Source organism: Saccopteryx leptura, chromosome 1 (assembly GCF_036850995.1).
Source record: "Saccopteryx leptura isolate mSacLep1 chromosome 1, mSacLep1_pri_phased_curated, whole genome shotgun sequence".
Classification (NCBI taxonomy): Eukaryota; Metazoa; Chordata; class Mammalia; order Chiroptera; family Emballonuridae; genus Saccopteryx; species Saccopteryx leptura.
The window spans coordinates 312,846,304-312,859,326 of NC_089503.1; the positions used below are offsets into that span (position 1 = coordinate 312,846,304).

Genomic DNA, 13,023 nt, shown 5'->3' on the forward strand with positions numbered 1-13,023 from the left:
ATCTATCTATCTATCTATCTCTCTCTGTCCCTGAAAAAAAAAATAATAATAATAAAAAGAGTTTATTTATTCATTTTAGAGAGGAGAGAGAAAAAGGTAGGGGGAGGAACAGGAAGCATCAACTCTCATATGTACCTTGACCAGGCAAGCCCGGGTTTTGAATCAGAGACCTCAGTGTTCCAGGTCGGCGCTTTCTCCACTGCACCACCACAGGTCAGGCCCCCACCCCTCTTCTTCTTTTTTTTTTTTTTTAATGTATTCTCCTCCTCAGGGGAACATAGCACTACTGAGTGTCTATTACATCCTATGGAGAACGTCAATCTTAGGTCACAGCGTTAAGAGCTCCTGGTTTGGGTCCCATAAGCTCTCTTTGAAATGACCTATCCCACCCCTCTTCTTTAAGATAACATATTTCATTTTCTCCCCCAGTCTCAAGTTCAGATGAGTCTCTGTAAAGCCAGAAGCCACGGCCAGGGCCACCATCACAGCCGCCTGGCCCATGCAGGTTCGCATTGGATTCAGACAGTCGGCAAAGAAACAACGGAGCCACAAACTGATGGGCCATAGTCTTTAATTCTAGCTTGCACCCGGCAGGCAAGTAAAATATACACACTAGGCTCCAAAACCCAGTCACATTCAGTGCTCACAAAGCTACTGACTTATCCGAATTTCCTAGAATCAAAGGTTTCTAGCTCACCAGCCTTATTCTCCTCAGTTCCCCATCTCCTTCCTTATCCCAGATACAAACTCTACACAAACTGGCATCTCACTCAGCACACCACCATCTTGGCTGCTCCTCCTGGCCTACTCCACGTGGCCTCCTTCGGCTGCTCTCTGCTCATCATCCCAGGAACCAAGAGCACAAACTCCCGCTCCGTCCCTATTTTATAGTGTAGAAATCCAAACCCTTAATCCAATATACAAAATAGGGAAGTCTCTAATACAAAGTCACTTTCTGAAGCATGATTGGATTGTACCAGCCCACATCAAAAAGGGTAGGAAAGGCTTAATCCCAAAACCAAGCCCCAGGCTACAAGGATTCTGCCTGCCTTTAGCCCACCCCACACACATTAATATCACCTGGGCGATGGCATCTTTAACAAAGTGAGCATAATACATTTTATCTGCCCAACAGTCTCCCACCCCCATCAGGGTTCAGCCAGATGAACACTGATGTGCCCCAGCTCCTGGATTCCAAAATGCAGGGGGTAAGGTGGGTACTTCAAGTCTGCTTCCTTTCTCTCAGAGGTTACAGACACTGTAAGGCCAGGAGCCATGGCTGTCACTATCAAAGCAGCCGCCTGGCCCATGCAGGTTCCCATTGGATTCGGGCAGATGGTAAAGAAACAGCGGAGTCGAGGATGGTGGGCCATCCTATTTATTGGTGTCTCACCAAGACAGGCAAACCACAAAAGAAGACAAGGGAAAAGCAGAAAACTAGCTTTTCCCATGAAGGGCAAGGGATCAGGGAAGACCCTGCAATCGTGATAGCAGGAACTGTGTGTCCAAGCTCCTGGTCTGTCCCACTTTATAGTGTAGAAAACCAAAATCCCTTAATCCAATATACAAACAAGGAAGTCTCCGATACAAAGTCACTTATCCAAGGCATAATTGGATTCCTCATGAGAGTGCACCACCCAGATCATACAATCTGTCAAGGGTGTGGGGAAAAGCTTAGTCCTAAAACCCGACCTCAGGCTACAACGACCTGGCCTGCTTATAGCCTGTCCCCCACACCCAATATAAGTCACAAGCGAGCAAACATATATATCATATTTACAAACTTATTTGACCAACAGACACTAATGCCACAGAAGGCAGAAAGTTGTTCCTGACCCTTAGGAAAAGGACATGTTTGTTATTTTGCTGAGAAACACATGTTCTCTTTCTGCTCTGTCCAAGTCTGATATCAACAAAATAAAGAAAATATTTGGCTCCAGTTGGGTAGCTTAGTTAATTAGAGCATTGTCCTGATAAACCTAGATTGTGGGTTTGATCCCCAGTCAGGCACCTACAAGAATCAAACAATGAGGCCCTGAGCGATTGGCTCAGTGGTAGAGTAGTGGCAGGCATGTGGATGTTCCAGGTTCAATTCCAGGTCAGGGCACACAGGAGAAATGACCATTTGCTTCTCCACCCCTCCCCCTTCTCTCTCCTCCTGCAGCCATGGCTTGATTAGCATGAGAAAGTTGTCCTCAGGCACTGAAGATGGCTCCATGGCCTCCGCCTCAGACACTAAAAGATTACTCTGGTTGCAACGGAGCAAGGGCTCCAGATGAGCAGAGCAGTGTCCCGTAGTGGGCTTGCCAGGTGGATCCTAGTGGGGGTGCATGCGGGAGTCTGTCTCTTTGTCTCTCCTCCTCTCACTAAAAAAAAAAAGAATCAACCAATGATTTGTTTAAATAAGTGGAACAACCAATCAATGTTTCTCTCTCTCTCCTTTTCTCTTTCTCTAAAATCAATTAATACATTTTTTTAATTAAAAAAGAAGATATTCATTCATTGACAAGCTCTTTATTGCTGTTCCTCCCTGACTCTCCACCCAATACAGAACATTAATTACCTTTGAGGAAACTTAGAACTGCTAAGGCAGGAATGCATACAACAAACCTGCCAGAATTCAGCTTTTGACAATCACAATGAGGTCTTGATGCTCATATCACATAAAATAGCCTTCTTTCTTTCTTTTTTTTTTTTCCAGAGCGGGGGGGGGGGGGGGGGGGGAGGGGAAGAGAAGGAGGAGAGAGAGTAAGAAGCATCAATTCATAGTTGCTTCACTTTAGTGTTTTTTATTGATTGCTTCTCATATGTGCTTTGATGGGGGAGAGGGACTCAAGCTGAGCCAGTGACCCCTTGCTCAAGTCAGTGACCTTGGGTTCAAGCCAGAGACCTTTGGGCTTTAAGCCAGCCACCTTGGGCTCCAAACCAATGACCTTTGGGCTCAAGCCAGCGACCTTGGGATCATGTCGATGACCCCAAGCTCAAGCCCAGGATCTGCGCTCTAGCTCACCAACCACTGGGTTTGAACCTGGGTCCTCAGCATCCAGGGCTGAGGCTCAATCCAGAGTGCCACCATTGGTCAGGTGCAAAATAGATCCTTTTTTTTTTAGTTTATACATTTATTCAACAAATACTTATTACAACCTCACTATGAGCTGAGAGTAGTTTGAAGCATAGTGTGGAAATACAGCAAAGAAAAAAGAGGGATGCCCTCCAAGAACCCACTCCAGGGGAGACAGAAAATCATCAAATAATAAATATTGCATGAAGTTCTATGAAGTATATTGGTGTATATGAAGAAAAACAAAGCAGAATAAGGGACAGAGTGGAGGGAGCAACTATTTGGGGCAGAACGGACAGGGAAGGACTCTGAGAAGGTGGCATCAGAGCAGAGCTCTGAAAGTGGTGAGGAATAAGCATTCCAGGCAAAGGCCCCAGCTGGGGGCAGCCCCAGTGTCTGAGAAGGGCAAGAGGGCCAGTGCAGCTGGGGTGGAGTGAACAAGGGTGAGCGCGGTGACGGTGAGGGGCACAGAGCTAGATCCCGCATGACCTGGACAGGGACCTGAAGTTCGATTGCAAGGACTTTGGGACATCAGAGGACAAGAGTCACTTGTTTTGATATATGTTTTGGAAAATTCACTCTGCTGCTCCATGAAAATAGACTGTAGGAGGGCAAGTGTGGCAGCAGTAACCAGGTGAGAAATGACTGCAGCAAGGATGACAATACCAGTGGTAAAGGCCATGAGATGCTGGGGGTGTTGGGTGGATTTTGAAGCTAGGATTTTTAGCACTTAGTGATGGGTTAGATAGAGGATGGTAAAAGAAAAAGAGGTTTCTAGGGTGACTTCTAAGATTTTTGTCCTAAACAACAGGACAAAAATCCTTGGAGAAGAGCAGATTTGAAGGTTTACAACTTCCATTTTGAAAGGTCTTTTAAATACCCAAGTGGAGATGTTTAGCAGGTGATCACATGAGCACATCAGAGCTCTATGCATAGGCTGGAGTTGAAGCTGTAACTGGGGCTCAGTGGCACAGAGTGTTCCAAGGTGTGAGCTTGGGTTGGATCAACTATGGTGTGAGTTTCAATATAGAAAAGAAGGGGTCTAAGAAATATGTAGAGGACAGGACCCCATAATGCTCCACACTGCCCAAAGCACATGGCCCCTAGGTCACCTCTCATCACCTGGACCCCAACACCATATGACTCTGAACATCCCTAATCTGCTCAGTCTCACTCCTAACCTGCCAAATGTTCCCATCATATCTTGGGACCCACAGCCTGCCCCCAACAGAACTCTCTCTATCCCCAATCTCTTTTCTGCTAACCTGACTCTCCTAAGTACACTACTTCCTTTCAGTCCTTAAATGGGACTGTTTTATCTTCCAAGATCTATATACCAAAGAGCTGGCGGTAGGTGTAGCCCTTTCTATGCTCCTAGTTGCCAATTCCTGACCATTGTCCCTCTTTCCTTTCTCAAACCTCCCAACATCTCTGGTGCACAGGACCTTAAATGATCATCCCGACTGCAAGTCACCTAACTCCTCTTGGACACTGTACCTCATCCCCAGAGCCCACTGCCTCTCCACCTCTACTTTTTCCTACCTTTCTTCTTCATGGATTCTGCATCCATGAAGTTCATCCAAACCCTAGGCTCTCGGTTCCTTCACCTCTTTGCTGCCAAGGCCATCTGCTACTCTTGTCATACCCTGAAACTTGTCATAGCAAGAACAGTACTATTCCCAGAATTTCCATGTCAAACATCCCAGTCTTGGACTTCTACCTCCAACTATATTTCTAACTCTTTCTTTTATTCTGATATGATAATTCTCACTCACATTCGAGATCCCTAAACCACTGGCCCTCCAACTTTTAACTGGTCATCACCTCCTTTCCTGTCCTCACATCTCTTCTTACCCATAGTATATTTGTGATCCAGTGTTTTGATCCAGATGCACAGAACAGCTGAATGTGGCTGGGGAGGAAATATTCAGTCATGCTGAAGGTTCACATTTTGAGACGTTATCACACTAAATACAAGTAGGGCTTTCATGCTCCTCAGCAAGCCAACTCTCACCCAAAATGCTGGTCCATTTCTTCTCCCACCTCTTTTAGAGGTAGAACCAGTAATCAGTACTAAAAACAGCCTCCTCTTTGGCACTAGCTGTTTAGGCGTTTTCTCTGAATGAAGAAGGAAGACTGTCAGGGGCAAGGAGATTTAAGGGATGCCTACCTATCCTGCTGTGGGATTGGCTGAGGCAGAAAGCCAGAATTTGATTTGTATAAGCCGGGTTTTGAGACGATGGAGGTAGCCCCTGAAAGGGCTATGACATGGTATTTATTCATAAATGGTAGCTTGGAAAGAAAAGAGATACAGAGTTAAGCTTCACCTGGGGTGAGAGGAAATTATATCTGGGGATACAGGTGGAGAAAGAGAGTCAGGAGGAGATTGGTGGAGCCTTCCTAACTCAAGAGAAGAGGGTTGGAATCCTCTCTGGATGCCTGCACTCTACAGGGAGCTAAACCAAGTCCTGGGGCCATCAAACACTCACCAATTGAGTGAACACTGCATACCACCTTTCACCTGTGTCAGGAAAGACTGTGCTGTGATTCTTATCCTCAGAGGAGAATCGTCCACGACCAGCTTCCTCCTTGACCATGACTATCAAGTCCCATGAGTTCCCACTGGCTGCCCAGCTGGTGATGACCTTCTGTCTCAAAGTCTTGCTCAGTTTATCCAAAGTATTCCATGTGAACAATGAGCTTGTCAACTGCCTGCAACACATGTAAGCACTTTTGGAAGCAAAGAAAGTCTCTGGACACCTAGAGGGCTCATGGCAGTGGAAACCCCCAGGATTTATTCTTGGGGTCCTTCTATTCAGAACTAGCTTGAGATTATTTCCCTTTGTGGAGACAGTGATGATACTTATGTCCATTACCCTAACTTTTAGGGATCATGCTTTTTCCTAGGGAGTGAGGTAGAGAGGAAAGGCACCAATCCGATTTAATTCTTCCTCTAAGTCGGGATGATCATGTGTTAGGGGAGCTTTCTAAATCCTCTCTGGCTCCTTAATCTACCCACTTAGCTCCATCCTCTTTGCCACTTACCTGGTTGTTTATCCTCCCTCCCAGACTGCTTGCTCACCAGTCTTTTTGGCTGGTGCACTTGCTCCCACCCTGATCCATCATTCTAAAACGCAGTTTCAATTATGTCACTCTCTTGCTTCCCATCAGGGTCAGCAAACTCCAGCCTGTGGGTCAAACCTAGCCCACTACATGTTTTTGTATAGCTTGTGAGCTAAGAAGGGTTTTTACATTTTTTTTTTGTACTTTTCTGAAGTTGGAAACGGGGAGGCAGTCAGACAGACTCCCGCATGCGCCCGACCGGGATCCACCCGGCATGCCCACCAGGGGATGATGCTCTGCCCCTCTGGGGTGTCGCTCTGTTGCATCCAAAGCCATTCCAGCACCTGAGGCAGAGGCCACAGAGCCATCCTCAGCACCTGGGCCATCTTTGCTCCAATGGAGCCTTGGCTGTGGGAGGGGAAGAGAGAGACAGAGAGGAAGGAGAGGGGGAGGGGTGGAGAAGCAGGTGGGTGCTTCTCCTGTGTGCCCTGGCTGGGAATCGAACCCAGGACTCCTGCACGCCAGGCTGACGCTCTACCACCGAGCCAACCGGCCAGGGCCTAATTTACACATATATTTTCAGGCTCCGCCCTGGTGTCATCTCCTCCAGGGAGCCCTCTCTGACCCTCCCCAGGCTGGATGAAATGTTTCTCCCATGAGTTCCCACAGACACCTCTATTGCATCACCTGCCACCAGGCAGGTCTACAAGACTAGCTGCTGTGGAGAAGATAAACAGCTAATGATTTGTCATTAGATTAGGCAATAAGGAAGTTGGTGGTGGTCTAAAAGAAAAGTAGAATTGGGAGAGGGAACTAGGTTGCTTTGGAGAGTAAGTAGTATGTGGAAACTGAGGCAACCAGTACGGACAACTCTTTCAAACAGCTCTTTGGCCTAAAAGGGGAAGAAGCTAGTTACTAGAAAATGTCACAGAGAGGAGGGAAAGAGGTAGACAGACATGTGAGGATTCTCATTTGCTCTTGGCCAGAAATCAGTAGGGGGATCACAGAAGCCTATGAGAGCAACTAGGAGCCAAAGCTAGAATTTTGGGCATGGGATCTAGCATTAGCAGGATTGGCCTTAGATGGTTTCTTAGTCTGTTTGGGTTGCTAGAACCAAGCACCATAAACTGAATGGCTCATAAACAACAAACATGTGTTTCTCACAGTTCTGGGAGCTGGAAGTCCAAGGGCAGATTCAGTGTCTGCTGAAGGCCCTGTTCAGGCTGCAGAGTGTCCCACATGGCAGAGTGTAAAGGGTTCTCTGGGGCCTCTTTTATAACAGGGCACTAATACCATTCATGCCCTAATTACCTACCAATGACCCACCTCCCAATACCATCACACCTGGCATCAGGATTTAACATGAGAATTTGTTAATATTTATATTATAAATACAAATATTCAGACCATAAAGGACATGTCTTCCCTTCAGGAGGTGATAAGTGGGTGCAATCAATCAGGTGGGTACCTTGAAGACAGGCTGATGGGAGCATTCCTTTCGGAAGGCTTCCGGTTTCTGCATGTAATCAAGGGTGAAGTCAGAGTTCTGGGGGCAGTGGAGAGGATTCTGAATAGCCACTGTGGAGAATGACAGGGTGAGCTGCTGAGGAAGGCAGCATAACGGGTGCACAGTGTTGGTGGGTCTAGTTACAGTTGACATCCGTGAATGAATGGTGCCAGACTCTGTGGCCACATGATTTCCTCCAGCACAGCTCAGGCCCCAGGTGTACTGAGGAGAGGGAAGACAGGCAGGCTGACCCGACTTAGGGTTTCCAGGCAGGTGCAACAGAGAGACAGGTCAAGAGAAGTGAGAGTGTTGTCAAGAGAGTGGTCAAGGTGAGAAACTGTGGAATCCGTGTGGGAGGGGGGAGGAAATGAAGATAGAAGGGATAGAATCACAGACCAGCTGGAGGTTAAAGGATAAGAAGTGCAAGCACCGAACAAACAGCTGGAAAAGAGAGGCTACAGTAACACAGGGCGAATAGCAGTGGAGGTGGTGGGAAGGTGACAGGACTCAGGGAGAAGGAAGGCAAGGAGCTGAGCAGACGGGTTGTTGTACAGACCACAGACAGGGACATGAAGACAGCAGAACAAAGGAGGGACTGGGCAGGAGAGGAGAGTAGGAAGTCTGGGTCTAACATTGCCAGTGACTGTTCTTGCAGCTGAGAGGCAAGAACTTCAGAGGAGGCAGACAGGGTGTTTGACAGACCTCCAAGGATAAAGGTCTGGAAGAAGCATTGGGGTGGGTGCAAGAGGGGAAGGAATGAGGAAAAAGAAACAGCTACCAGGAGGGAGGGGGCCTGAGAAGTGGTGACTTTGAAGGAGAGTGTGATTTCTGCTAAAAGACTCAGACCTGGTGGCCTGCAGGCCAAACCCTAGTTTGCTTTGCTTGCTCAAAAAATGAGTCAGTATGAAAAACATCTGACGGTTCCTCACAAAGATCCAGATTGCTGGCCTCTATTTGTCCGTTTCTTTCTTTTTCTAATAAAATCTTATATATATATATATATATATATTTAGATTTTGTTTATTCATTTTAGAGAGAGGAGAGAGAGAGAGAGGTGGGGGGGAGCAGTAAGCATCAACTCCCATATCCTTGACCAGGCAAACCCAGGGATTTGAACGAGCAGCCTCAGCATTCCAGGTCGACATTTTACCCACTGTATCACCACAGGTGAGGTTGATTGTTTGTTTCTAAGATGTAATTCTTCTACCATAAAATTTATCATTTTTACATGTACAGTTCAGTGCTTTTTAGTATATTTGTCTGTCCCTATCTATCCCTCTCTCTCTCTCTCTCTGTAAAAAAAAAAAAATTAATATTTATGAGCATATATGGTATCACACTATATTGATCGAGTCTAAAATATGGTCTCATTGTGGTTTTAATTTAAGTAAGGTAAAATAGCTTATTTATTTATTATTTTTTGCGGCAGAGATAGAGAGAGTCAGAGAGAGGGACAGACAGGGGCAGACAGACAGACAGGAAGGGAGAGAGATGAGAAGCATCAGTCATCAGTTTTTCGTTGCGACACCTTAGTTGTTCATTGATTGCTTTCTCATATGTGCCTTGACCGTGGGGCTACAGCAGACTGAGTAATCCCTTGCTTGAGCCAGCGACATTGGGTCCAAGCTGGTGAGCTTTGCTCAAACCAGATGAGCCCGCACTCAGCTGGCGAACTCGGGGTCTCAAACCTGGGTCTTTCCGCATCCCAGTCCGACGCTCTATCCACTGCGCCACCGCTTGGTCAGGCACCTTGGAACAATTTTAAATAAAAAGTGATGGTAGTGATGGTAGTGGATATCTTTGTTTTGTACTGACTTTAATGAGAATGCTTTAAGTATTTTTGTATTTTATTCTTACACATTGGCTTTTTGGCTTGAGTTATATCTATGTATTCTGCATTCGTGTGTGTGTGTGTGTGTGTGTGTGTGTGTGTGTGTGAGTGTGTGTGTGTGTGTGTGTGTGTGTGTATATAAATAATTGTATTATAAGGATGTACAGGAGGTCCTGTTGTTGCGACATAGTTCCATTTCTACAATAGTGATGTAACCCGAATTTTGGTGTAAGTCAAAAGACACTCTAGCCTAAGTCACTTACCTATCCTAACACAGTTGTAAAATCATAATCTAGAACAGGGGTAGTCAACCTTTTTATACCTACCACCCACTTTTGTATCTCTGTTAGTAGTAAAATTTTCTAAACCCCCCCCCCAGTTCCACAGTAAGTAGGGAAGTAACTTTACTTTATAAAGTTTATAAAGCAGAGTTACAGCAAGTTAAAGCATATAATAATAATTACTTACCAACTACTTTATGTCGGATTTTTGCTAAGTTTGGCAGAATAAATCTTTATAAAACAACTCACTATAGTTAAATCTATCTTTTTATTTATACTTTGGTTGCTCCGCTACCACCCTCCATGAAAGCTGGAATGCCCACTAGTGGGCAGTAGGGACCAGGTTGACTACCAATAATCTAGAACATAGAAACACAACTAAGCCACAGAATAAAGAAAAGGACATAAATATATTGTACTGTACACTGTACTGTAGTAATATAAAAAATGAGTTTAAAAAATTTTCTTACCTTTATTCCTGTGGTTGGCTTGCACACTGGAAGGGGCATTGCAAGGTGGGAGAGAGTGACCTATTGGAAGGTGGAAGCTGGAGAGGCAGGACAGCTTGCAGAAGGTGCTGGAGATACTGGATCAGGTGAATCAGGATTGCCTAAGGAACATGCACGAAACGCTGGAAATTATTGTACCTGTACTCCAGGTGTTTCATCTCAAGAAGCAGCTGATGTAGAGGGTACAGGATCTGTTGCAGGCCTCTCTACCTTTTTAAAGAATTGTTCCAGGCTTGTCTGGAAGGTTGATTACTTCTTCTCTCCCAAAATCTGCCTATAGCATTGCAAGACATCCATAATAGCTCCATAGACCTTACTGAATCTGTCATCTGAATCTGAGGTCCTCAACCTAAAATTTTGCCAACCCATCCTCTACCATAGAAAAACCTTCCAAACCCTTGATAGTAAATCTCTTGGGTTCTGGGGTTTCTATCTCTTCCTCTTTAATCAGCTGCTTCTCCAGCTGAATGAGGTCCTCAGCGGACAGCTCCTCTCCATTTGATACCAGTAGCTCTGTGACATCTATCATGAAGGCTTTCCTCTTCTTCGAAGCACTACCATCTGAAGACTCTGACTTTTGTTTAGGAGCCATAATAAGGGCTAAAAAATCACCAAACAAAGCAACACAAATGGAACACTTGTGCTTTTAACAGTCTAAAATGGCATAGATAAGTGTACTGGGGGACGCCAACTCCCTCACTCATATGCCACGTTCCTGCGTATCCTTCTGCCGCATATACCCAAACTAGTTCATCCAAATAGTCTGTAAGTACAATGCTAAAGACATAAGCCAAAACACTCACAATCTCAATTTAAGTTATTATGAGACTGAGCGTTGTAAACTCAAAAAGTCACACATGTCAACATTATCATAACCCAAGAACCCCCTGTATCCTTCTCTTCCTATTGTTACAGAGTTCTTTTTGCCTGACCAGTTGGTGGCGCAGTGGAATGAGTGTTGTACTAGGATTCAGAGGACCCAGGTTCAAAATCCTGAGGTAGCCAGCTTGAGCACGGGCTCACCAGCTTGAGCAAGGGGTCGCTGGCTTGAGTGTGGGATCATAAACATGACCCCATGGTCGCTGGCTTGAAGCCCACGATCTCTGGCTTTAGCCCAAGGTCACTGGCTTGAGCAAGGGGTCACTCACTCTGCTGTAGCCCCCCCCCCCCACCCCGTCAAAGCACATAAGAGAAAGCAATCAATGAACAATTGAGGAGCTGCAGCAAAAAATTGATGCTTCTCATCTCTCTTCCTTCCTGTCTGTCTATCCCTATCTGTCCCTCTCTCTGTCTCTCTCTGTCTCTGTCACACACACACAAAAAAATTTTAATCTGTCATGGATTTTTGAATGTTATCAAATACTTTTTCAGCATTATGTAATAATCATACAATTTTTTCTCCAGTGATTTATGAATATAGTGAATAATATTAATGGTATTTCTATTATTGAATCATCCTGTCTTCCTGGTATGCTCCTACTTAGTTGTTTCATATATATATATATTTGTTGATAGAGACAGAGAGACAGACAGAGAGAGGAACAGAGAGACGGGAAAGGAGAGAGAAGCATCAATTTTTCATTGTGGCTCCTTAGTCTCCTTAGTTGTTCATTGACTGTTTCTTCTTTAATTTATTTTATTTATTTATTTTTTTTACAGAGACAGAGAGTCAGAGGGATAGACAGGGACAGACAGACAGGAATGGAGACAGATAAGAAGCATCAATCATTAGTTTTTCGTTGCGCGTTGTGACTTCTTAGTTGTTCATTGATTGCTTTCTCATATGTGCCTTGACCATGGGCCTTCAGCAGACTGAGTAACCCCTTGCTGGAGCCAGCGACCCTGGGTCCAAGCTGGTGAGCTTTTGCTCAAGCCAGATGAGCCTGCACTCAAGCTGGCGACCTCGGGGTCTTGAACCTGGGTCCTTCCACATCCCAGTCCATCGCTCTATCCACTGCGCCACCCCTGGTCAAGCCCATTGACTGTTTCTTATATGTGCCTTGACCAGGGAGCTACAGCAGAGTGAGTGACCCCTTGCTCAAGCCAGAGACCATGGGGTCATGTCTATGATCCCACGCTCAAGTCAGTGACCCCACACTCAAGCTGGTGAACCCGTGCTCAACCCGGTGAACTCAGGATTTCGAACCTGGGTCCTCTGAGTCCCAGTCTGATGCTCTATGCACTGTGGCTCTGTCTGGTCAGGCTGTTTTATATAATTTTTATATGCTGCTGGATTTTATTGCTAATATTTGGTTTACAATTTTTGCTGTTACACACAAATAAGATTAATTTGTAGCATTCCTTGCTCATGCTAAATTTTGACGGATTTGGGTATTAATATATAATATTCATAAAAGGCCTGACCTGTGGTGGCGCAGTGAGTAAAGCATTGACCTGGAACTCTGAGGTTGCCGGTTCAAAACCCTGGTTTCCCTGGTCAAAGCACATATGGGAGTTGATGCTTCCTGCTCTTCCTCCACCCCCCTCTCTCTCCTCTCTAAAATGAATAAATAAAATCTTTGAAAGAAAAAGAAAAAAAATTCATAAAAGGAATTTGGAAGAGTTGGCCTGGCATAGTGGTTAAGAGGGTGAATTTAGATCTGTCGTTTACTACTTGAATAGCCCTGGACAAGTTATTTAACTATTTTTGCCTGAGTTTCTTTAATCTCTAAAATGGGGCCAATTATTTAGATTCTTCACAGGATTATTGTGACAATTAATTTTACACTTAAAACTGCATCTGCCATGTAGAGACTCAATGAATGTGGGTG

General features: G+C 45.2%; 1 non-coding gene across 1 annotated transcript; it reads right to left on the minus strand.

Annotated features, from left to right (window-relative positions):
- Window positions 1-255: 255 nt before the first annotated feature.
- Window positions 256-382, minus strand: LOC136389838 (small nucleolar RNA SNORA25). Its single transcript, XR_010748400.1, has one exon. It is a non-coding gene; the product is annotated as a small nucleolar RNA SNORA25 (small nucleolar RNA).
- Window positions 383-13,023: the final 12,641 nt, after the last annotated feature.